Consider the following 23,603-nt stretch of genomic DNA (forward strand, 5'->3'; position numbering starts at 1 on the left):
AACTACACTAACACCTAGAAAAGTTGGACCAGATGATCCTTGGGGGCCCTTCGAACCTGGCAGTCTGTGATTCTGTGACTCTGTGTTTGATTGCTCAGCTCAAAGAGGAAAGATGGAATGGAACAGGGGTTTGCCTTGCTCAGCATGCTCAAAAGCAAACTAGTGAAGAGAGTCTCTTGAATTATGAGCTCAAAACTCCAAAAACTGAATTTATTCCACAAACTGAAGAAAACTACATTTTCTAGGAACCTGTTATAACCAGCAAACTATTATAAAACATAGATATTTGTATGACCTTTCTGCAGTTCACTGGGTAGTTATGACAGTGAATTCCCTCTGCTAAAACCTGAGACTGGCAAATATTGAAAGGAGAGAGGCCTATTTCCAAGAGCAGGCTGAGTCAATAGGAGTTATTCTGTGAGTGTATACCTTCAATTAGCTGCTCTGACAATGTTAAGGCTGAGAGGATTAAATTATAGCAGCTTTAAACAAAGACAACAAACTACTGAACTTCCTCCTGGGGGAAGCCTTTAGTTCATTGAAAGTCTACAGAGTAGCCGTCTGTACCTGTGCTAGTCACCAGGTTGATTTTTAAGACATCTATTTCAGGTTATGGATTGCAATTTATAAGTGTCTATTTCTCTCAATTTATAAAAAAAATAGTAGAAAATTAGCTGAGATATAATATCTACATGAAGTTAAATAAATAGATGCATTCACAACAACAGAAAGCATGATGCATCACAGTCTAACACCTTCTAGGAATTTTAATTAAGAATGAGCAATTTCCTAAAAGATTTGCTTCAGTCAAATGGAGATGTCTCCATACAGAAATTACCAGAGTCCTGTGTCATGCAGATGATGCTTGATGGCCCATTTTGAACCTCAGCATTTATGAACTTACAGCTCAATAATTAAAAAAAAAAAAAAAGCATTTATATAATCAGTATAGCAGCACAAATGCCAAGTGTTAAACAGGCAAAGATTAGAAGTTGATGCCAGACCAGTGACTGCTGGTTGTGGACTGTAGTAATCAATATGGTTTTGCTATTTACCAAATCTTTCATATATTTAGACAGATGACTTTTTACTCAGTGCCTTAATTTTAGAACACTTCTCCAAGTTAACATTTAAAAGAGAGTAACAATAGTAATAATAGCAACCATAATAACCCCAATTCTCTTTCCCCATGTGTTAGTGTTGTTAAGAATAGATGGACCTACAAAACTTTTATCATCATTCTTAATGTTAGTAACACCAGCATAAATTTGTAGTAATTCCTAGATTGAAAGGAGGAGGGGTATGTATTTCCTTATTTTTTTATTATTGCAGAAATGGGAGCTGAAAAAATAGGATTCTCTCTGATATGAAAATCATGTAACTTAGACAAGTCATTGGCACTTTACATTATGGTATTTTTGTGCTCCTGCAAGACAGCTTTAAGAGGTCTATTTATCATTGTGTAGAAACTGCAGTGAATTTCACACATGGGAGCTGCTGTAAAACACCTGGTCTGCTTCAGAAAATTTTGCAGGAATGACATCTATTTTAGAACTAAGTAACTGAATGTTGATCGTTGCTTGTTTATCATCTTTATAATTAGGAGACAGTTGTTTTGCTTTCCTTGCAAGCTCTTTAACAACACAGGGGAGCACAATAGGGGCACATGAATGATGTAAAACATAGTGATAGAAGTATACCCATATCATAGAATATAAGATAATTCAGATTGTAAAGGACCTCGGGAGGTCTTTAGTCCAACCTCCTGCTCAAAGCAGGGTCAGCTACAAGGTCAAACCAGGTTGCTTAGGCTTTAATTTATTTATTAGGTTGTGTATTAGGTTTCCTGGCTTGAGGAAGAAGGAGTGGTTCACAAATGCTTGAGAAATATGGGTTTCATTCACATCTCTTTCTGAACTTTTTTCCACAGTCTGTCTGTGGGCTACTGACTTCTATTGAAATTCCTACTTTTCCTGTAGGCATAGTAATAACATGAGCACGGAATTTGAATTATTAAAAATATTTTCTGTTTCTATTGTATTATCTGTTTAATGTATCAGATTCATTGTTAGCATTAATAGCAAGTAATAAATAATCTTGGGAAAACAGGTGAGTGTATTTATTTCCTGTGGCATTTTCAGAAGATCCTAAAGGCAATCCAGGAGCTTAGGACTGTAGTTTTTGTTCCAGTTTGCAAATATCCAGTTGAAATTTCTGAAAGGGAACCCTACTAGCAAGCATCTTATGTTGTATTCTTTCCTTATCTCAGCTTGTAAGTCAGAAAAGTGAAAAAAATATATAATTTATCTTCACATTTTGGTTGTATTCACAGAATCACAGAATGCTAGGGGTTGGAAGGGACCTCAAAAGATCTTCTAATTAGTTGAACATAAAGCTATATGCATTGATTAGGAGTGTTGCATACAAACTGAAGCACATTTATAGCATCAAATATAGAAAGAGCATTCTATTTGCATAATTATTTTAGTATTTCATGAATTACACATTGTGCAACACAAGCTTTCACATTTTACTATATGCTTATAATTAGTTCATCACAAAGAAGCTAAGTCTTACAGTATATTGTGTATAGTTAAGCTGATCTTGGGAGAGGAGGGGGGAGTTTAATCTTGACCTTTTCGTATTCCTTCAAACCATGAGTAAATCAGACTCTTTGTTCTCAATAGCAGTCAAATCCGTATTTTCATTTCCACTAAACTCACATTAGAAGTGTAAGTCTGGTTTATATATTTTGTTAGGTTAAAACCCAGCAGAAAAAACAATGTTCACATTTAGCTACATGTCAATGCTGGTTTTATTCATCACAGAGTACTGAAACTGGGACTGTGTGGTGTAACTTTACAGAATATAACAGAGACTTTTAACAAAACATTATTCCTGTTCTGTATCAAGGATGATTTGCTGTTGAAAAAGGCAAAAGCTTGTCAGATATCTCTTCTCAGGCTCCTGAAAATGTCATGAGGAAGGCCTTGTGCAGAAAAATTGTGGAATGATGCAGTATAGATATTATCAGGACAGCACTACTGGGTTTACTCCTCTTTCAATATCAATTTTCTTTTTAAAAGGTGATTTCTATGAATACATTCCCATGTAGGTCAACCACCAAATAGTGAATACAATGAATAAAATTAGCCTGAAGAATGAGTTAAGGCAGCATTATAAAAGTTGGTATATATATTGTTAAGCACACATTATTATTTGGTGTTCTTCTTCCAGTCAACAGGACAAAAGGGTTTTGTATATATAGTACTGGTTTAATAGGCATTGTACAAAACCAACAATTCTTGGGTTTTAGGTAACTAAGTGTAAACTAGGAGACATCAAAGCATCACTTTCTGCAATGTGAAGAAGATATTCAGTGCAGGTAAGAAAAACAACAGCAGATGGAAAGAAAATATAACATAAATTAAATATAGTAAATTTAAAAAATGAGTACCTGGATTTTTCAGGGAACAAGTCTTTGCCTTTGTTACAGAGAGTGTTAAAGATTTATAGAATCACAGAATCATAGAATTGTTTCAGTTGGAAAAAACCTCTAAGATCATCAAGTCCAACTGTCAACCAAAGACCAGCAAGGCCATTAAACCATGTCCTGAGGTGCCATGTTCACATGTTTCTTCACAACCTCAAGGGCTGGTGACTCCATCATCTCCCTGGGCAACCTATTCTAATGACTGATCATTCTTTTTGTAAAGGAATTTTCCCTGACATCTAATCTAAACCTCCCTTGGCACAATTTCAGACCATTTCCTCTCGTTCTATCACCTGATACTAGGGAGAAGAGACCAACCACCACCTCACTACAACCTCCTTTCAGGCAGTTGAAAAGAGCAATGGTGTCTCCCTTCAGCCTCCTCTTCTCCAGACTTAACTTAGTTCCCTCATAAGAGTTGTTCTTTATATCCTTCACCGTCTTTGTTGCTCTTCTCTGGACTCAATGTCCTGGGACAATTGTAAGGGACTGCTTCATGAGAGAGGCTGAAGAAGCTGGGATTGTTTAGCCTGGAGAAGAGGAGGCTCAGGGGTGACTTTATTGCTGTCCACAACTACCTGAAGGGAGGTTGTAGCCAGGAGAGGGTTGGCACCAGAACAAGAGGACACAGTCTCAAGCTGCGCCGGAGGAGGTTTAGGCTGGAGGTGAGGAGAAATTCTTCACGGAGAGAGTTGTTAGACGTTGGAATGTGCTGCCCAGGGAGGTGGTGGAGTCACCATTTCTGGAGGTCTTCAAGAGGGGATTGGATGTGGCACTTGGTGACATGAGTTAGTGGTCATGAGGTCTTGGGTGACAGGTTGGACTTTTGTGATCCTTGAGGTCTTTTTCCAACCTTATTGATTCTGTGATTCTATGAAGATTAAGCGTACAGTAATAAATACCATTCTCCATGCAAAAGTTGGAGTAGAACTATTGTTTTGACCTCTTCAGCTTTTTCCTGTTTCAAGATTTGTCAGTAACAATTACTTTTAGTAGTGTGCATGAACTGTCTTTAGTTCTGTATCTCAACCAATGAAATAGCTCATTTAACTCCACACTTATATGTAAGGTGCATCCCAGAGATGCCACTTTTTTTGAAAAGCCATCCACATCTGAGAGATGTTTTCTGACAGTTTCTAGAGAATATATTTATGGCAAAATCAGAGAAAAAGCCGGATAAAAAAAGTACACAAAGCAGAGATAAGAAAGTCAATGTGAAAGCATAAAGATCAAAGAAATTTAGAATGTTTTAGAAGACAAGATGCATCTGAGGCAGTTGCCAAGAGTTGAAATGAGATATAGGTAAACAGCAACAAAAATAACAAACAAAAGAAGATTCAAATTGCTATCTACTCCAGCTGTTTAGGTTTCACTCTCTCGTTCTCCAACCTGAATTAAGATCAGCAGGCTATATTTCAATTTACAACAGCTGAAAGTTCAGACCTGCAAGTCCACTGGTGAGTTAACAGAATGAGAGGTGGGGGAACAAGTTTCTAAGACTTTGTTAACTTTTCTGTATAAGTTGTAAAAAGAGGACAAAATATATTGTTACGTATTTACTTGAAGATATTGTCTTCAAGGACTGGATTCTTTTCTGTATCAATATCAAAGATCATTGTTCCATCCTGGTATACTCCCCTGTTTTGTATTAATCACTGAGGAACCAGCAGTACCAGTTTTTGTGTTTCCAGGCATCCAGGTGTGAGATTTTGGTCCCTTCCTTCACCAGTGTAAAATTTCCTCCTGGTTTAAATAACACTCATTTTATACTCACGACCTTTGTTTCAAACAAGCAAAACATATTTTTGCCCTGGAGAGTTCAAAAAAAAAAAAAAAAAAAATTAGAAATGTCCATAGGATAAAATATTACAATATGACAACTGGTTTTGTGTGTCATATGTATGCAGAGTCCTTCTGGTACAGGAAATATATGATTTCCTAATTTGTATTTGCATGGGAAATTGCAGCTCAAGTGGGAAGAAGAACAATTACAGATCCTTGTTAATTAAAGTTCTAAAAATGAGTTATGCAAATAAACCTCAAAAGGCTTCTTAAGCTCTTTCCAAGATTTTTTATGGTTTTTAATGAACTTCTAAAAATTGCTATCTACATTAAAGGGAGAACTTTAAAATAATTCAGCATATGTATCATCATACTAACAAGATAATAACTGACTTTGCTCCGGTATAGAAAAATAAAGCATTTTTTTGGAACACTAGCTCAAGACATTCTTAATTTTATGTGACACTCCACACAGTAGACAGAGAGATTAAACATTTTTAGAAATCAAAGTTTCATGGTCAGCTAGAAAATATCAGCAATAAAGATTGAAATCATGACAGTTTTGACCAAACTATTCTGAAAATGTAGGCAATGAAACAAAACCTTTCATGAATTCTTGTCAATCTCACCAAATATATTCAATCAAAAAGTAAATGATACAGAATAAAAATATATTCATGTCTAGATGTAAGTGTTCCTTCTCTGTATGTTCAGAATGTAATATTTTCCCAATGTATTCTCTGACAGAGCTGGCGTTGGCTCTATTAGACATGAGTGTAACATCTGTCAGCTTCTCACACAAGCCTCTCCTGCAACCCTCCCACTACCAAAATCTTGCTACACAGAATCAATACAGTACCCTACTATTGCTACCACTAAATATTGTAGGGCAGCTTGTTGTGAAAATGAACATTTAAAGCTGAAAATCTTCCTAAAGAAAAACCTTGAAAGGGATCAGCCATCTCTGCAGCAGATACGTTTTGACTAAGCTGTACTGAGATGACAACAGCCACTCCAATGTCACTGAAGTGGCCTGGAGATTTTTGTCTCTGCTTGCCATGGGTAACAGTGGGGAAGGCTCTTCTTGTCCATGAGGAGCAAACCCCAAACTAGAACCTTGGAAATAAATTTAAAGTGCTTATAATGGAATAAAACAACCAGACTTCCCCTTTTTTAGATCAGAAAGTATTTTAACATTTAAGAAACTAAATAAATATGAACAGTCCTGAAATTCTGGATGCTAGAAAGGCAGCAGCACTTGAACCCTCAGCAATAACGTTGTGACTTACTGACAGAAACAGTTTCTTACTTTAATGCTATGTGTGACGCTCAACACATAAGCAAGATGAGGGGGACGATTAAATATGTTGTCTCAAGTTTTCATCATAAACCTTAAGTTATTGAGTTCAGGTATTCTTAATACCTTCCTAAATGGTGCTGTCTCCTAGACAGCTGTGATACTTACATCAACATTTGTTTTCTGGTTTGTTTTTTTTTTTTTTCAATATTAGGTTAAATCAGATGTAGTCTCAGTAATATCTGATATGAAACTTTCCCAGTTTCAAAACAAAATACATATTTTCTACCTTGCCTTTGTATTTTGGCTGTAGGAGTCATACAGCACAGACATAAAACAACATAAAATATTTACTGACACTATTATTTTAAAATATTTTTGTGTAAACACTAGTTCTGCCTGAAAAAGCTTAAGCAGGATTCAAAAAAGCAAATCCACAGCAGACAATATAAAGTGGGTATGCATGTATGTATGTATGTATGTATGTATCTATCTATCTATCTATCTATCTATCTATCTATCTATCTATCTATCTATCTCCTACAATAACTAATATTTTTATTCTCATTGTACTGATTCCCTAAAACAACAGCTAATTGACCATTGGTATTAGACTTCATTAATTAGCAATTGCATACAGACTACATTATGGAAAAGACCCTCCAAAGTAGCCAGTTTGACACTACAGAAACTTTGTTACTCCAACTAGTTCTACATTCCAGCTAGAACATTGACTTATGTCTACTAACAGAAGAAAAGTAGCTATTTAGAAGGAAGTAGATTAAGTGTTCATGAACTAGTCTGTTCACAGATAAAATGCCAAACCCAGTTATGATCCATCACCTGGTGAGACCATTGGCAGCACAAGTAAATAAAAATTAATACCTTTTGTATCAGCTAACAAATTGTGCCATTGCAAAGACCATTGTATCCCAGGGTGAGGGGAATTTAAAAAAAAAAAAAGCATAATTTGACAAACATTCTGCCTTCTTATCTGTGTTGTTTAAAGCACAAAATCACACTCACCCTCGGAGCAGTAAACCAGTAAGAATGGCCTCCACAGAAATGCAATTGTTATTTAATTCTACATTTACAAGACAATAAAATGCCAAGTCAGCAGTGGCCATTTCCTTTTTTGATCGTTACCTGTCAGCTTTTTGTTGCTTTATCACATGGCCTCCAGTTTCATTAAAAACAAAACAAAACAAAACAAAGAAAACCAACAACAAAAAGCCCAAAACAATACACATACAACAAGAAGCCTACACATCAACAGCTAAAGGGAAGTCATTCATCCCATAATTGCCCTGGCCTCAAACAAGCCATGAAGTAGTGCACACAATAAAGGCAATCTGTCCTCTTTTAAAGAGAAGTTCAAACAGCTGCCTTGAGTTTTCTATTGCATATTCAAAGTGATAATGTATGAAATTATTAACTTCTGCACTGGGGTTTATGGCATTAAGAACCCCCCATCAAGCAAACAAACTAACGATGTGGCTGGTTTTAAGGATTGCTTTGTTAGAGACTTCTGGGTCAATTGGGCTTTCAAAAAGAGCTGGGATACTTGAAACATTTCGGAAGCTAACTTAATTGAAGACTGATGGTGTCTGACATCAGAAATGCCCATTTTCCTTTCTTTGCATGTCATTCCCCATGTTGATTTGTAAGGATACCTAAGGGTTATATGCCAAGCTACCCAGGGGAGAGACTTTTTGGTTGTTTGACAGCTAGTGCAGCTCAGCTATAAGCCAGTGAGTAGCACAATTCAGGAGGGGTTTGATCCAAAGCTTGTTAGAGTTAACAAGGGTATTTCCTTTGATTTTATTAGTTTGGATCAGAACCACACCAAGTATTACTGCAACTGTTTCTTGAACATGCCCAGAGGAACGTGCATCTGGCTTTCTAAGACTGCTCATCTGTTTTACAAATAAACCAGTTTCTGTGACTCTTCTTCCCTTTCAAAAATAAATATGCTTTTTTGTGCTTATCTTGCCCCCCCTTGCCAACCCACACAAATGTTATCTTAGTATTCAAAGCTGTTGACCTCTTTTTTGCTCCTCCTCCACTGTCACAGTTCTTTACCCACAGGATTTGAAATCATTAAAGAGAAAACAAAAGGTTTTCCTCTCCCAGATCAAGATTTTACTGTCATCTTTTCCTCCTTGTGTGACACAACACAGCTTCCTACTGAGATTTCTGGCTTCCCAGCATCTGTGCAAAGCTTCATGTAGAAATGTGCTTTATTGACAGTTTTCATCTTTTTTGCAAAGGCACTAAGCTGATGAAGTGTCAGAAAGATTATCAGCTGAGTTGCCCCAGTAAGGACAACATCACCCCAGAGACCAAAATTTGAATGAACAGCCCAGCACCAGTCCTACAAAGGGCCATAAATGCCTGGTACAACTTGTAAAATCCTCAGTCAGGATTTAAGTGTGATATTAGAGGTGCCTTAAATAACTCACAGAGAGACTGCCAATATGAAATCGTCAGGATAAAAATGTGTTTCAAATTCCATTGCTTTAGGGTACTCATGTGTCCTCAGTTTCTGCTTTTACTGTAATCTCATCTGTGTCTGAGAGTTCAATATTCTCTGTTTCCCACCTGTGAGGCATCCTCTCCCCTAACTTTGAAATGGAATAATATGGAACTTTTAATTCCATCCCGTGACTGAAGTCCTACAGCTTGCTGCCCCATGAATGGTATCCAATGCAAATTAAATTATTCTTGTCTATAATCCTCTGTATGCTTCAGAACACATCACTTTCCATTAGGTTAGGTTTCAACCACATATCTGCAAGTGCTACTTGGAGGAAAACAGAGCGTCTGCTTTATTCTGGTATTATTATCAAAGGAATACACAAATTATTTGCAACATTCAGGTAGCCTGTATACTTAAACAAACATAAGCTAAGACTAACCTCTGGGGTGGAATGTCTCCTCGATGCTAACTCTCACTCTAGCACAAGAGCTGGAGGAGTCTCTAGGCACTAGCCTAATGTGAACATTACTTAAAGTGTGTTTGACAGAGAAATAACCCAAGTAAATTGCTTAATAAAGATTTTATTGATGAATACACTTTTACATTCTTTGCTAGTCCAGGCTTCTCTTCAGTGAACAGCTGAAAACAGTGCATTATTCTGGCTGACATAATAGCATGAAATTTGTTCCTTGGAGATTTAAATGATAGGAACTTAAGGGCAATTCAAAAAACTTAAGACATATTGCTTCAAATGGTTACACTCGAAATGATATAATGTATGGAAGAAGCTACAGAAGAAGCATTAGAGCCATACTGGTACTATTGCTTCCTTGCTCCAGGGGTTGCACCACTTCAACCTGACAAGTGAAAACTTGCCTGCTCATGACCCAGAGCCATCTGAGCAAGCACTACAGGCAGAATGAGCCTAATTGTCTGTGTGAAGCAGGCAGGGACATTTGCAAATATAAACTGAACCGTGCTGAAGGTAGTAGTAGAGTTGTAACGTTCTATAAATTACTTTCACTGGCCTGGCTCACCACCCCTCACAGAGCTTTCAGCTTGATTCAACAGGGCTCTAAGCAACCAGGGAAGAAAATTTCTTTTAAAGAAATTTAATGCAGCAGAACTGATTAACTGGGGAACAGCCTACAAACAGGCAGCTGAGAGAATGTTCTCAGCAAGCCAAACGGCCCTGTTATGTTGGTTTTATTAATTAACATCTGGCTTCCTGCCTCTAAATTGGGTCCCCTTCTTTACTGCTTTAATGCCATGTTTTCACCACTTTTACTCTGAAATGTACCCCAAGAATGTGAGATTAAATCCTTTGGCTGTTCAGCTTCTGAAACACAAGTCAGTCTGCTCTAAAAAACATACAGCAACACAGCTCTAGTTGTCTCAGCAAACCTCACTTTCTTGCAGGGACTGTGTGAAGAATGGCAAAAGGGAAGAGACCAGGTCCTAAACCAAAGAAGGAAAAATAATTAGTGGAGTATGAAGGGTGTATAGGAGACAGCTTTTAACTGAAGAAACATTCTTCATCATCAGGAGAGCTTGGGTAGGCATACCAGGACAGCATTATCTCTATGGGTTGGGCTGATGCTAAACTTGAAAAATAGCATATTTTGTGGCTGTGGTTTTAAAATAAAAAAAAAAGAAAGAAAAAACAAAAACACAAAGAAAAACAAGCAAACACACAGAGCATACCACAAACAAATAAAACAACAAACCCACAAAAAATTTATGAATATTAGCAATGCTGACCACTGCATACTGCTGCTTCAACTTCTTTGCAGTCTGCAAAACCTCATGCTTTGATCTACTTAAAGTATGTGTCTTAGAAGAGATAATCTACACAATAGGTTTCAAGAACACATAGCAGAAACTATACTCGTAATGAGAGACAACAATTTAATCAGGACAGGTTAGAAAGATTTGCATTTCACTGGCCTCATAGTTGCTGCCCCTCCCAAGATGCTGCTGCTTTGGGAATTTCTGTTAACTATAAGCCTGCCTTTAATTTCACAGAATGCTTTGGTGTTTTGGTGTTCTCATTGTTTCTGATCAGTCACCACGTACAACCCATCTTCTGTTACCCAGCAAACTCCAAATTAGTGAACAGCTTGACAATAAAGGGCATCCTTATTTTAAAATATCTTCTTCACATGTGCAAATACACCAAATGATCAAATAACAACTGTCAATAGGTTCACATCTTTAGTCCCTATGTGATATTAGTGGAGATTTACAGAAAGAAAATTATGTCCTGTTAGTGCTTCACAAGTTAAGTTTTGTAGCTCAGTGTTACTAAATCAAATGTTTTTGCAGTGTTCATGCACAAGCTGAAATACCTTAATAAGTGGTGGTGGGCTGGTTTTATTCAGCATGTAACAGTGTACAGTGTTGATTTCTTCACATAAAAGGGTTTGAAACCATGCATTGGTAAGACCTTAGGTGGTCCCAATTGTTGAACGGGTGTGTGCACACATCATGGTTTTAGTCCACTTAATGCATTGCCTAAAGATGCAACTGATGTCATCTTATGAAGAGTGTCCCTGGGCTCACCATGAGCAGAAGTGTAACGGTGATAATCTCCTGCTTTAATAGACAAGAAACCTATTAGAGGCAACTGTACATGAATGCAGAAATCAAGGGCCAGCACAGGCACTTACTGCGACTGGTAGAAATTTTTCTGGTGATTTCAGTGAGCATTACATCTAATCAAGAGGAAAGCAGTTAAATTTCTCATGTACTCAGCTCCAAGATCTTCAGTTTGCCCAATCCAAAAGGGAAGGATTCCCAAAATGGAAGTTAATCTTCTTTATTCCCCCTGCAGTCAGTGGGAAGAGGTAGGTAATTTCCTGCATGATTGGCAAGAGAAGGAACAAGCTTACACAAGATTTAGACTGCTGAAGTTGAGATGAATTTCATAGAACTTCACCATGTATGACTTATTTCCAGGAGCATGAATGAGATGACAAAGTCCAGTTGAGGGAGATGTCTTTCTGTTTTTCTTTCCTGCTGACTTCCTTCATGTCATTTCAGGTGGCCCTACTCTTTTACATTAACTGACCTCTGTGTGGAAGTACCCCATTTAGCCTCTAAAATTACTCTTCTGATTGATATATGCTGAAAGAAGGCCTGTACTTCCATGTGTGCCTATGAACATTTCATAGTCACAGAGGGGTTTGATTTGCATGGTAAGCATGTTGGCACTGCAATATACATTAAAGTTAATGAAACTTTATCATTTGCCTAAAACACTTTTTCAGAATTTTTCAACAGGCATTTCCACTTCATCTGCTATATAACATAAACAAGTTTTCATTTTCATTTTAGTAAAGAAAACACTTTAAGCTGTTCCTGATTTCACCTGGATGAATGGTAAAACCCATTTTGACCTCAGTGGTGGTCAGACAAAGGTTTAAAAGTACCTTACAAATTTAAAAGTCAAAAGAGGTTATTTGGGCCAGTACTCTATTTTAAAAGCTCATCGTGGGCATTATTGTTACTGAATACGGCTGAGCATTCAGAGTTCTTTCAATTTATAAGTGTTTCTGAGATTTTTTTTTTTAAATCGTATCTACCTTATCATCAAATATAAACTATTACCAAATTCCATTCTATTCAATGTGACTATTAAAAAAGTGTGCTTACTTGTGAGCTGATCAAATAGATTTTGATTCTCCAAAAATATATTACAACGCGATGAAATATTTTGCAGAAAGTTTAAAATAATTTTTCACTTCTTTAAGCAGCAAGATTTGAAATGTTCAACATTGCTGCCTACAGCAAGGTCTTAATACAGCACAGAATTGGCAAAAGAAATATTCTGGCAGATTTAATTACCTGCTTAGATTTGTCCAAGTTTTTCACATCTCTGGATGGCAAGCCAGCTTTGGGGCACTTCCAAAGACTTCCATGCCCTCTGAAGTCATGTCATACCAAGCTCTTATATACCCCACTATAAGCAGCTGCACAAGGAGGAATCCAACAGCTGTTCAGCTTCTCTGTCCTGCCAAATGCAAGTCAACACTGCCCAGTCAAGATGCTGGACTAGAGGGTCTCAGGCCAAGGAGTGCAGTTGCTCCATGGTTAGCAGTCAGCATATGGATAACCTGAATGGGACCAGAAGGGTATCCATACTTGTTGGATGCCATCAATTAAACTAATTTATTTTTCTCTCTTTGTCTGACATTCATCTTAGATCACAAGCTTTTCAGGACAAAGTTTTACTCTTGTTATGTGCCCAGAGCAGGTGAATATCCTCATCTCTGTGGCACAAGACAAACCTGAAATTTGTACATCTCCTTGAGAAGGCAAATGTTTCTTACTTCTTTCACTTTGAAAAAAATCCTACCTGGAGTTATCCAGCATATTCTTAAAGACTGATCCACCTTAATCCATGAGTCTTTGAAGGTTCAACTCCTTTCCTTTCCCCAGTGGAAAACACCCTATGTTCATCATAAAGCTGTATATTTTTAAAATATAATATGGTTGTTGTGGGGTTTGCTCTGTTCTTGTTTTTTGTTGTTTTTTTTTTGTTTGTTTGGGTTTTTTTTTGTTTTTTTTCTTAATTTATTTTTTACTAAAAGACATGTTCTATTTGACCGGGTGGGTGTGGTGAGAGATAATTTGCTTCTTTTTCACCATTTCCATTTCCATGTCTTAAAATTGTAAAAATGTTGCCCAGTTTCAACATTCAAAGTTTCTTCCTTTGTTACTACATAGAGAAAATACACACAGGCTGTTGCTTTTCTCAGTGACAGTTTCAGGCTTATAAAAAGCAGTCAGACATCATTGAGCATACTTCTTCTTCCAAAAAAAAAAAGAATTCCCAAGAATAAGCAGCAAGTGACTAAAGGTATGAACAGAACCAAGAACTCTGGATAATCAATAAGATGTCCCTTGCTATTCCTGTGATGAAAGCTGTGTCCCACAGTTGGAAAGTATCATCTCTATACAATAAATAAATTATCCTGGCATTGTTTCTTGTTCTCCACTTTTCTAAGTGAGTTTATTGGATCTTAACATTAACATTTCATTTAAAGGAATAAAAAGGAACCATAGATTTTTAATACAATGAAACTGAATATTCATTGAAGAAGTGAAAACAAATTGCAAGCGAAAAAAAAAATCAACCTTTTCTTTCTAGAGAGGTAAAATTGTGCATAATGGGGTTTCTTTTGAAGGAGGGACAGGAGAAGAGTATTGGGTTTTGACCCAGTTTGACCTGATCCACAAGAAAATAAACGAAAACCTTTCTCATTATACTTTGATAACTCTTATCTAAGGAACAAAGTGAATGGTAACAAAAATGTCCTTCAAAGTCTCAATTTTAACCCTTTGTGTCCAAATCTGAAAGTCAGAAACTGCAGTAAGCAAAATCTATACTATTAAGTAATACAAGTTTCTTTTTCCCTATAATTAAAAATTGAAGTTTTTGGAACTGTAGAACATCCACATCAGTGGAGCCATCCATGGTATATTTAAACATGGAAATATGGTGAGTATTCGGTGTAACTTGTCACTGCATATCAGCACCCACCAGACCACCTACCACACATCCATGAACCCACTTCAGCTTTGGCATAAAACTCAGAAAACTGAAACCCTGTCCTTGAAAAACATCAGGAATGTGAATATGAATGTTCATCATGGAATCAACAGACTTTCCTGGTAGTTCATTAAATCATCACAACTCCCTCTGCCACTAATCCATTCACAACATTCAGCCGGCAAATCACTGCCAGCAATAAGCTAAAGTGTTGCATCTCTTCTGCAAGGCTGCTGTAGAATCAGGACTGAAAAGTGTAACCCAGATTTAAAAACCTGAGCTGTTCAGGACTCATATGCAGTATCATAAATCACATATCAAACCATTTAATGAGATGAATACCCTTTTAACAGCAAGATAAATATCTTTTTACAACACCCCCACTGCTGACATTAACTTAGATCTCAACAGAGAGCTCATCACTGCTTCAAAGGGGAGAGGATCTGCACCTGAATTATTAAAATATTTCCTCTCTCACCTTGTTAATTTAATAAATATGGTTCAAATAAAATTATTCTTTCTATAAGAAAAGTATGCTTATCTTTATAGCAGCATATTCCAGCAAAACTGCAAACATCAAAGTGTAGCAGTGAGTTAGAGGAAGAATGGAAAGGACACTTCATCACTGTGCCCTGCAGAAAAACAGGAGGCTTTTGTGCTTAGAAAGAGGAGCTTAAAAATTCATTACATTGGAAGTGATACAGTAGGTTAATTCACTGCCCTTTGGAGACCTGAACTGTATTTGTGCAGAGAATGTTTTTCCAAATCCTCAAACCAGTACCACACAATTTGGCATGGAGAGGAACAGCTGCAGTGCTGCAGGTCAGGGGGACGTGCATTGGCAGAGGCTGAGCGGGGAAGCTTGTTCAGCACCTGCCTGCATCGTGCCTGGCTCTGGTCAGTGCTATCAGTTTCTGACTTTGTTAAATCCTTTCTAAACCAACACATTCACAAATCTTTCTACAAGATAATTATTGCCAAGAGGAGACTGCGTTTGCCTTCATGCCTAAAATTTCTCCCCTCGACATGTATTTTCAGTTGTATAAGTGCAAAGGAGGGAATAGAAATGTGTGCACTGTTGTGCAATTTAAGTTGTAGGAAATGTTTTAAAACATTATATTGTTACAAGTATTTAAGAACTGAATTAACATGCACTACATTAATAAACTAGATCATGCAAATAGTCTCATCAAAGACAAAATCCATTGAATTTTGTTTGGATATTTATGGAATTTCTCTTCCAAGGGATTATTTATATGAGATCTGAATGATCAGCTGACCTTGGCTAGCCCCATGAGCTAGTGTGGTTAAAACTCCAAGACTCCAAGTCTCCACTTTGGAAGACGTGAAGTGATTGCCTCTTACTGTCCAAAGCTGTTTGACCTGCATAGCATATGCCATCTGTACAAGGTAACTGGGCTGCTCAACTTCACTTCTGTATACCAAAGGAATAAGGAATGTGCTTAACTAAGATTCCAGTGGATTTGTTTCTAAACAGCATATAGAAACATTTGACTGCATGTTTTGCTAAACAGGAGCAAAAGCCAGTGCAAGATTTCATTCTACAGACATTGTGAGCTGATCCATGTCCTCCATTAAATTCACCTCCTTATTAGTGTGTTTTCTGTAACTATTCTGGCTCTACTAGTGCTCTAGGTTCCTGGGAATGTATGAACTTCATGGTATAAGTGCAAAATTAACAGAAAAATACAATTTAGCACTTCCATTATCATTATCCTATAGACCAAATGTATGGTCTACCAGCAAGTTAATATTATCAGCCAGTCAACACAGTATTCTTATTCATGAGTTCTTTGGTCATTTTATTTGTATATGAAGCATTTATTTAGGGTTGGCAATAAGATCTGGGATGAGGGGATAAAACATTTGACTTCTAATAGTCGTGTATGCAATTTGACAACAAAAATGCTTAGCCACAGGTTATAAGGGTAGTGTTCAGGGAGTAGCTGACTTTATCTTCTCAGGTCAAAGTTATGCTGAATACAGAGGTTTTACTTTGTGGATAAATGTGTTAAAAAAACAGTTGCTGCACAGAAGAAAGTTGGGAAACTAATAACCCTGTCTTTTCCAGGAAAAGGTCTTTCAAAGTGGCAATGGCCATTTAGCTACACCCAAATTACATGCAGTGTCTTCTGTGAAATATGTGTGTTCTGAGCAGACCTGGCAGACTGGATCTCTGTGGCCATTTGAACAAAGCCTAAATCTCTTAATTACTAAAAAGATTGTATCAGTTGTTAATAGGGCAAAAAAGGGTAATACGGGGTTCAAAAATTATTTAAGGATACACAAATGTAGACCCACAGAAGTCCATGTGATGCTTCATCTTACATTGGTAGACCTACACTCTGTATTCATCACCGGCCTGAGACAATGTAGCAGACAGTCTGATTCCCCTCCTGCGCAGTTCAACTGGCCCAAAAATTCAGTTAACTTTGTTTATCTGTGGCTTATTTCCTTTTTTATAACATAAGAATAATCCCCTCCATTTCATCAGAATCTTTCAAATGACAGTATACAGAAGGTGGTAAGAATAACATACATATATATAATATATATACATATATATATATAATATATATACATATATATATGTTTGTTCGTGTGTGTGCCTGTGTTTTAAGTCATGTATTAGCTAATCTTGAACTCAGCTCAGAGCAGGTAATGGTCTACACATCACAGAAGGTGAGAAAAACACAGGAAAGGATGGCAAGTTATCTAAGGGCTATCTGAAGGTCAGTTAAACCAGTAGTATTTCACCTGTAAAGCATCCCTGGAGGAGCATTAGAACCAGTGTTCCATTTTATGCAGTGGTACAAGAAGCAAGGTATATGAACCAAAGAAATTAATTCCAAAAGAGTGAAAATGGACTTCATATGTAAAAATAAAACTAAAAAAAAAATTATTATCTTGAACAGGGCAATGTTTTCATAAGTTTAACATGTGCTATGGAAATTTTATATGAATTTTGCATACATGAAACTTACCTATATGAAACTTAGATAATGCATCAACAAGTAGTAAAAGTGGCCAAATGACTGTGTTCATTCCATAATATTTTTACAAGCTAAAATTTGCAGCTGTTGCAGTTGTACATGCCACTTTTTTGAGATGCACTAAAAAAAGATTAAAATGATCATTATGTATTTTAAATGTTTATTTGGCCCACTGTTTCTGGGTAAAACCAGAACTCTGCAAATGTTAATTTCATACTTGTGCCATTTGTTCCTCTGTGTAATACATATATTTAATGGGGAGAAAGTTATTGTCATTTGGCTGGAATAGTCAGCACTTCTGTATGCTTTACAACATAAATATTGTTTTCTTTTCCCGCTTTGGAGCAGATGCTAATAATCTTACTCATATCCACTAGTATATAATGAATTCCAGTGAAGTCTATATAATTGCTTTTAAAGTGCTATTCACTGAAAATGGATCAACATTTTATCCTCTATTTAGGTCTTACAAATCAATAAAACTTCAACCTGCAATACATATATAATTTAGCACCACTTTAAATTCTGTGACATAACCACCAAATTTCAATGAAGTAAATGAAAGAAGTTTTTATCAACATCAGTGGGAAAGGGGCTGTACTCTGTGTCAATGCAGTCATAGTCTGGAATCTTCAAAAGCACTCAGCTTCTTCCTAATCCTCTCCAAATTATGTCAAAGATTCCAGTAATTTCAAAGAAAACACATATAACTAATATGAAGTGCTTTTGAAAATCCTACATACAGTTAATAATTCAAATTTAGAACCTGCATCTAGAACTACATCTCAGTACATATACTCACAAGAAGTAAACATTGAGATTAATTCTTTTAGATTCTCTTTGATACAAATGCTAATACAAAGGAGTAAGAAGAAGAGCATAGAAGCCTAACTGCATTTGTTTGAAAGAAGAAAAGCAATATTCTCCACCTATTTAGATCAGTAGTAAAATTTCTGTTGCCTTTGGTAACTCAGGGATGTGCTGCTAAATGTATTTAAAGTAACTTAAAAGCTTCAGAACATCCCTTCTGTGAACTCTCTTAATAAAAAAAAAATAAAGTCCTGTTGGGGTATTTGTAGATCAAGTACTGTTGCACAAATATCATATGCAAAAGAAAGTAGCAAAGATTTGCACTTGCTTAAAAGCATTTTTTCCTGAAAACATACTCGAAAGGTGTTTCTGACAGCTAATTAAAGCTATTCCATCAGTCATGTTTGTGTGAGGTCTGATGAAATCTGAAATGAAATGCATTGTGAAGGCTATATTTAAACAGTCCAGTTATTTTTTTTTCCTGGTATATCCAGAAGTTAAAATCTTAGATTCATTGATGCCAATGGAAATTTTGCACTAAATTTAAAAGAGATGGGATTTTGTTAGGTTGCAGATATTATTCACGTGTCTTTATTGCTAAAGCCATATAGGATATTCTAGTTAAATTCTAAATGTGTTTAGACTAAGGGATTTTGACACTTAGTCTGAGCTGAATCTCTTATACAGATAAATGTTACCCCAGTTCCCCAACAAAGCCAGATCTTCCTTAAACAATGCAAATTATTTCTGAGTAGACCGATGTTGCACAAATGCCCCAGTGCTCTTACTTTCAATTTTATGCTTGCTTTTTCTGTCTGAGGGTGGTTCTAGTCATTCAGCCTTATCCCAAACACATATCCCATACAGAATTCAAAGGAGGAACCATCCTCCCATGAAGCTCTCTGCAGGAATATTTATCAGTACCTGAATATGTCCCCTGATAGGAACAATCGTTTCACTCTAGCAGGGTGTTCTAAACCATAATTAGTCTTCTGCAGTCCACTTGTAGTTTTTCACAGAATCTCTGCTTCCCAGTGCTCTCCATGTTTCATTCTCTTTTGGTGGCGGTGCAAGATGTGGAAATCTTTCAGGCCTTGGTATTTTTTTTCTTTTCACAAATTGTTATTAAAAAAATCTCTATGTAAGTACCTGCGGAATCACAGTCTCACAGTGTATCAGAGGTTGGAAGGGACCTCAAGAGATCATCAGGTCCAACCCCCTTGCCAGAGCAGGATCACTTAGGGTAGTCTGCACAGGAACACGTCCAGGTGGGTTTGGAAAGTCTCCAGAGAAGGAGACTCCAAAACCTCCCTGGGCAGCCTGTTCCAGTGCTCCATCACCCTCACTGTAAGGAAGTTTCTCCTCATGTTGAGGTGAAATCTTCTATGTTCAAGTCTGAACCCATTGTTCCTTGTCCTATCACTGTGAGCCACCGAAAAGAGCCTGGCCCCCTCCGCTTGATACCCACCCCCTCAGATATTGATAGACATTGATCAGATCCCCTCTCAGTCTTCTATTCTCAAGACTAAATAGCCCCAGGGGTCTCAGTCTCTCTTCACAGGGGAGATGTTGAAGTCCCCTGATCATCCTCATGGCTCTCCATTGGATTCTCTCCAGCAGTTTTCTGTCTCTCTTGAACTGGGGAGCCCAAAACTGGACACAGTATTCCGGGTGTGGTCTCACCAGGGCAGAGTAGAGAGGTAGAAGAACTTCCCTTGACCTGCTGGACACACCTTTCTTGATACATCCCAGGATCCTGTTGTCTCTCTTGGCCAAAAGAGCACATTGTTGATCCAATGAAAGTACAATGTATTTGTAGCATAAGTAGCAGAAAGACAAGGACAAACATTCTAGTAAAAAAGCTAAGAGAATTCAACAGAAAATATAACTATCTGTAAGCAGAACAGAGAAAACAGAAATGTAAAGATTGTTCTAAAATGCAGTAAGCCAGACTTGTATTTTAACCTCAATTTAAAAATTGTGACATTAAATGGATGTAGCAAAATAGACTATTAGAATGCAATTACTGTATAATCAATCTATAAAATTCCAAAGGTTATACATATGAAGTATAAGAAATTAAAGAAATAATAAGTCATTCAAATGTTGAATTAAATTATTTTTTTATGTGAAACAGTGTTAATGCAGGCCTCAAAAGAACTGCTCAAAAGAACCACCCTCAGACAGAAAAAGCAATGGTATAATGGGATTACACTGCCATTCATGTTTTGCAGAGATTCTATCAAACACAGACATTCACCTAACCCTGCCAGTAAGGGTATACTGATGTACACCTGCAGTGCTCTAAGAAATCACACTTACTTCTGACCCCTGCACTGGACTTGATCCTGATGAGCACAGAATTTCACTGATTCAGTGGAATAGAGTGCAAGCTGTTCTCAAGAGTCTTCACAGGTGGTGTGTAATTCTTTGAGAATGCATAGAAGAATTCATAATGGCATAAAAAAGGGAAGCAAAGAATACCTTTATCAGGACTGGAAAGAGGTTTAAAATAAAAAAAAATCTGTTTTGTGCTTCAGCTAGAATATGGTAGCTTTCAACACACATGTTAAAGAAAGAGCCCCCAAAAAGCCTATTTTCCCTTTAGAAAAAAAAATAAATATTGAAGTCAACAGGACTTGTATTCACACAGCAGAAACCAGCTATGTTAAAATTTTACTTTAACCATTAAATTTAATTTCTCTATATTTATTGCTATATCCCTCATATAACTAAAAGTTTCAAATATCAGGTATTCAGTGTGATATACTGGGATACATTTTAACAACAGTAAAACTTGTATCAATTAAACTTTTATTAGAAATAAATACTAGCCTGTGACACCAGAGATGGCTTCCTTTTTTTTTATGAATTGACACTCAGACCTCATCTGAGAACAAAGGCACTCTGTGGCTGGAAGGAAAAAAGGGAACCAGTAGTGGTACAGAGTCTCCTCTTGATCACTATCTAAATCAATGAAAACTCTTGCATGACTGCTAATTCTTCTTGCATCAACTAACAGTGTGAGTTCAGTAAATCCATACATGTGATAAGATTCTTTCAGAGCATACAAAAGGATGTGCTTATTAATCTTTTCTGGCAGTTTCCTGACAGATGTATCATTTGGATTAAAATATTTCTTTTAATTACAAGAAAGAAGTGCAAGCTGTGCAATAGGACCACTGCAAAATGTCTACTATTAGTTAAAGTCATTTACAAACTCCTAAAGTAACATTAGTAAGTGGAAGCACTTGATGCTAAGGGATTTAAACCATACAGTAAAGAAACTTTATGAGCAGATCATTAATCTCTGACTGCAGAGAGTTACACCTGATTTTATGCCAAATGTTTGACTAAAGAGTTTGCCAAATGGCAAAAACTAAATTATAGAAGAAATACATATTAAAGTAAGTCCATTTAAATTTTACATCTACTGTGAGAATAGGCAAACACCACCACATTTTTGACATAATCTGAAAATGCAATTCCTAATCCAATAAAAAAACCTAATAAAAGTAATTAATGAGTTGTGTAGTGTATTATGTTTTCATTTCCAACCTGTTAAAACAGCAAGTTTCACCACTCATTCTCATGTGTTACATTTCTCCCACTTTTCTCAGTAGTTGTGTGTGGGCACATAAACATGTTTCCACCAAGAAGGTACCAGTCGGTAGTTGAAAAATATATAGATTCTGCTAGTAACAAAACCTGACAATAAGTAACTCATCACAGCATTTCAAAGAGGAGGAAAAGTAATATTTACTTTATGTTTAAAATGACATCTATATTTTTATGACATTAGAAGTTTGTCAGCAGACCAAACAATTCCTGCTGCCAAGTCTCTGCCTGACCCTAGCTCCCTGCACAGTTAAAATGGGGAGAAATGGCTGTTTCCCAATAGAAGCTATCTGCAATGGCTGGCCCCTGGACTTTGACATCCCTTGGAAGAGAATGTTATATGCAGAGCATCTGTAAACAGCCCAGGCCTCTACCAGCACATAAACAGGGCACAGGCAAGTGCACTTCAGGACCAGGGCAAAAGCTGCCTCATGAGGCAATCTGGCTAAGCAGTCCACATCTAAACTGTCATGAGTTAAAAAATCTGAGAGTCATATATCATCCTGGGAGGGACAGATGTACAATGACCTGCCACCATACAACTAAAGAGTTTCATCACCTGCAACTGAGGCTCCATCCAAGATGTTTTTGAGACCAGTCCCTGGGCTTTTCTGTGTCCCAAACCATGCCTGGAGATTGTTTGATGAAGTACTGTTGGGCATGGGCCAGTATCCTGAGAAACACCATGCAATGCCTAGCCCCACACATTCATACTGGTTAATGAAGTGTAGCAAGACATAACCTGCAAGTCCACTTCTTGCCAAAAGGATTGGAAGGCATTGCACTGAGGGATCCAGAAACAATTATTCCCCATTCACCTGCCTGAGAATCCCAAATGACTGATGGTCACTGAACCTTGTGTGAGACTGTGTGCATTCAGCAGTGTTTCAAAATATAGAGGAAGATAAAGCAAGTTAATCAGCTAACAGGAAAAGCATGGTACTCTTAAAGCAGATGCAAGGCTTACAGCAGAAAAATGAAATCTCCAGTTTCTAGTTCTACTTCTTGGAAATTATTTTGACCAATATAAAAAATGCTAGAATAATTCTTTTACACTAGCAAATTGAGAATATTTGGTGCCAGGTATGGGAATAGGAATAATCGTAATGTACAATTCCGACTGAGTAAGAAAATAAACTCATCTACATTAAATTAGATTATTTACAGATGGCTGCTTTCATTTCATTACAAATAGCTTGCATGTGTAATATGTGCAATTTTTACCTAAAGGAACTGCTATGCTAAAGCAGTTACATATTTCTGATAAGGAGCAATGAAAAGGTCCATTTCCACAAATATGCATTTAAAAGAGTCTTGAAAGGATTATACCTTATCTCAGAAGGTTAACAGGAACCTACATTAAAAAAAAAATTGCCTTTTATATAATTTTTTGTGCCCATTTCTCAAAGCACTTTATAAAGCTATTGTAGGAATCATATTTGTTTGGCTTTTTCTTATACAAAAAGTAGGCTGAAGATAAGTTCTTAGACCTGTGATACCTGTGATAAACTGTACATAATTTATCTTTTTTTTTTTTTTTTTCCCCACCTATAGAA

The sequence above is a fragment of the Indicator indicator genome, chromosome 9, assembly GCF_027791375.1.
Source record: "Indicator indicator isolate 239-I01 chromosome 9, UM_Iind_1.1, whole genome shotgun sequence".
Lineage (NCBI taxonomy): Eukaryota > Metazoa > Chordata > Aves > Piciformes > Indicatoridae > Indicator > Indicator indicator.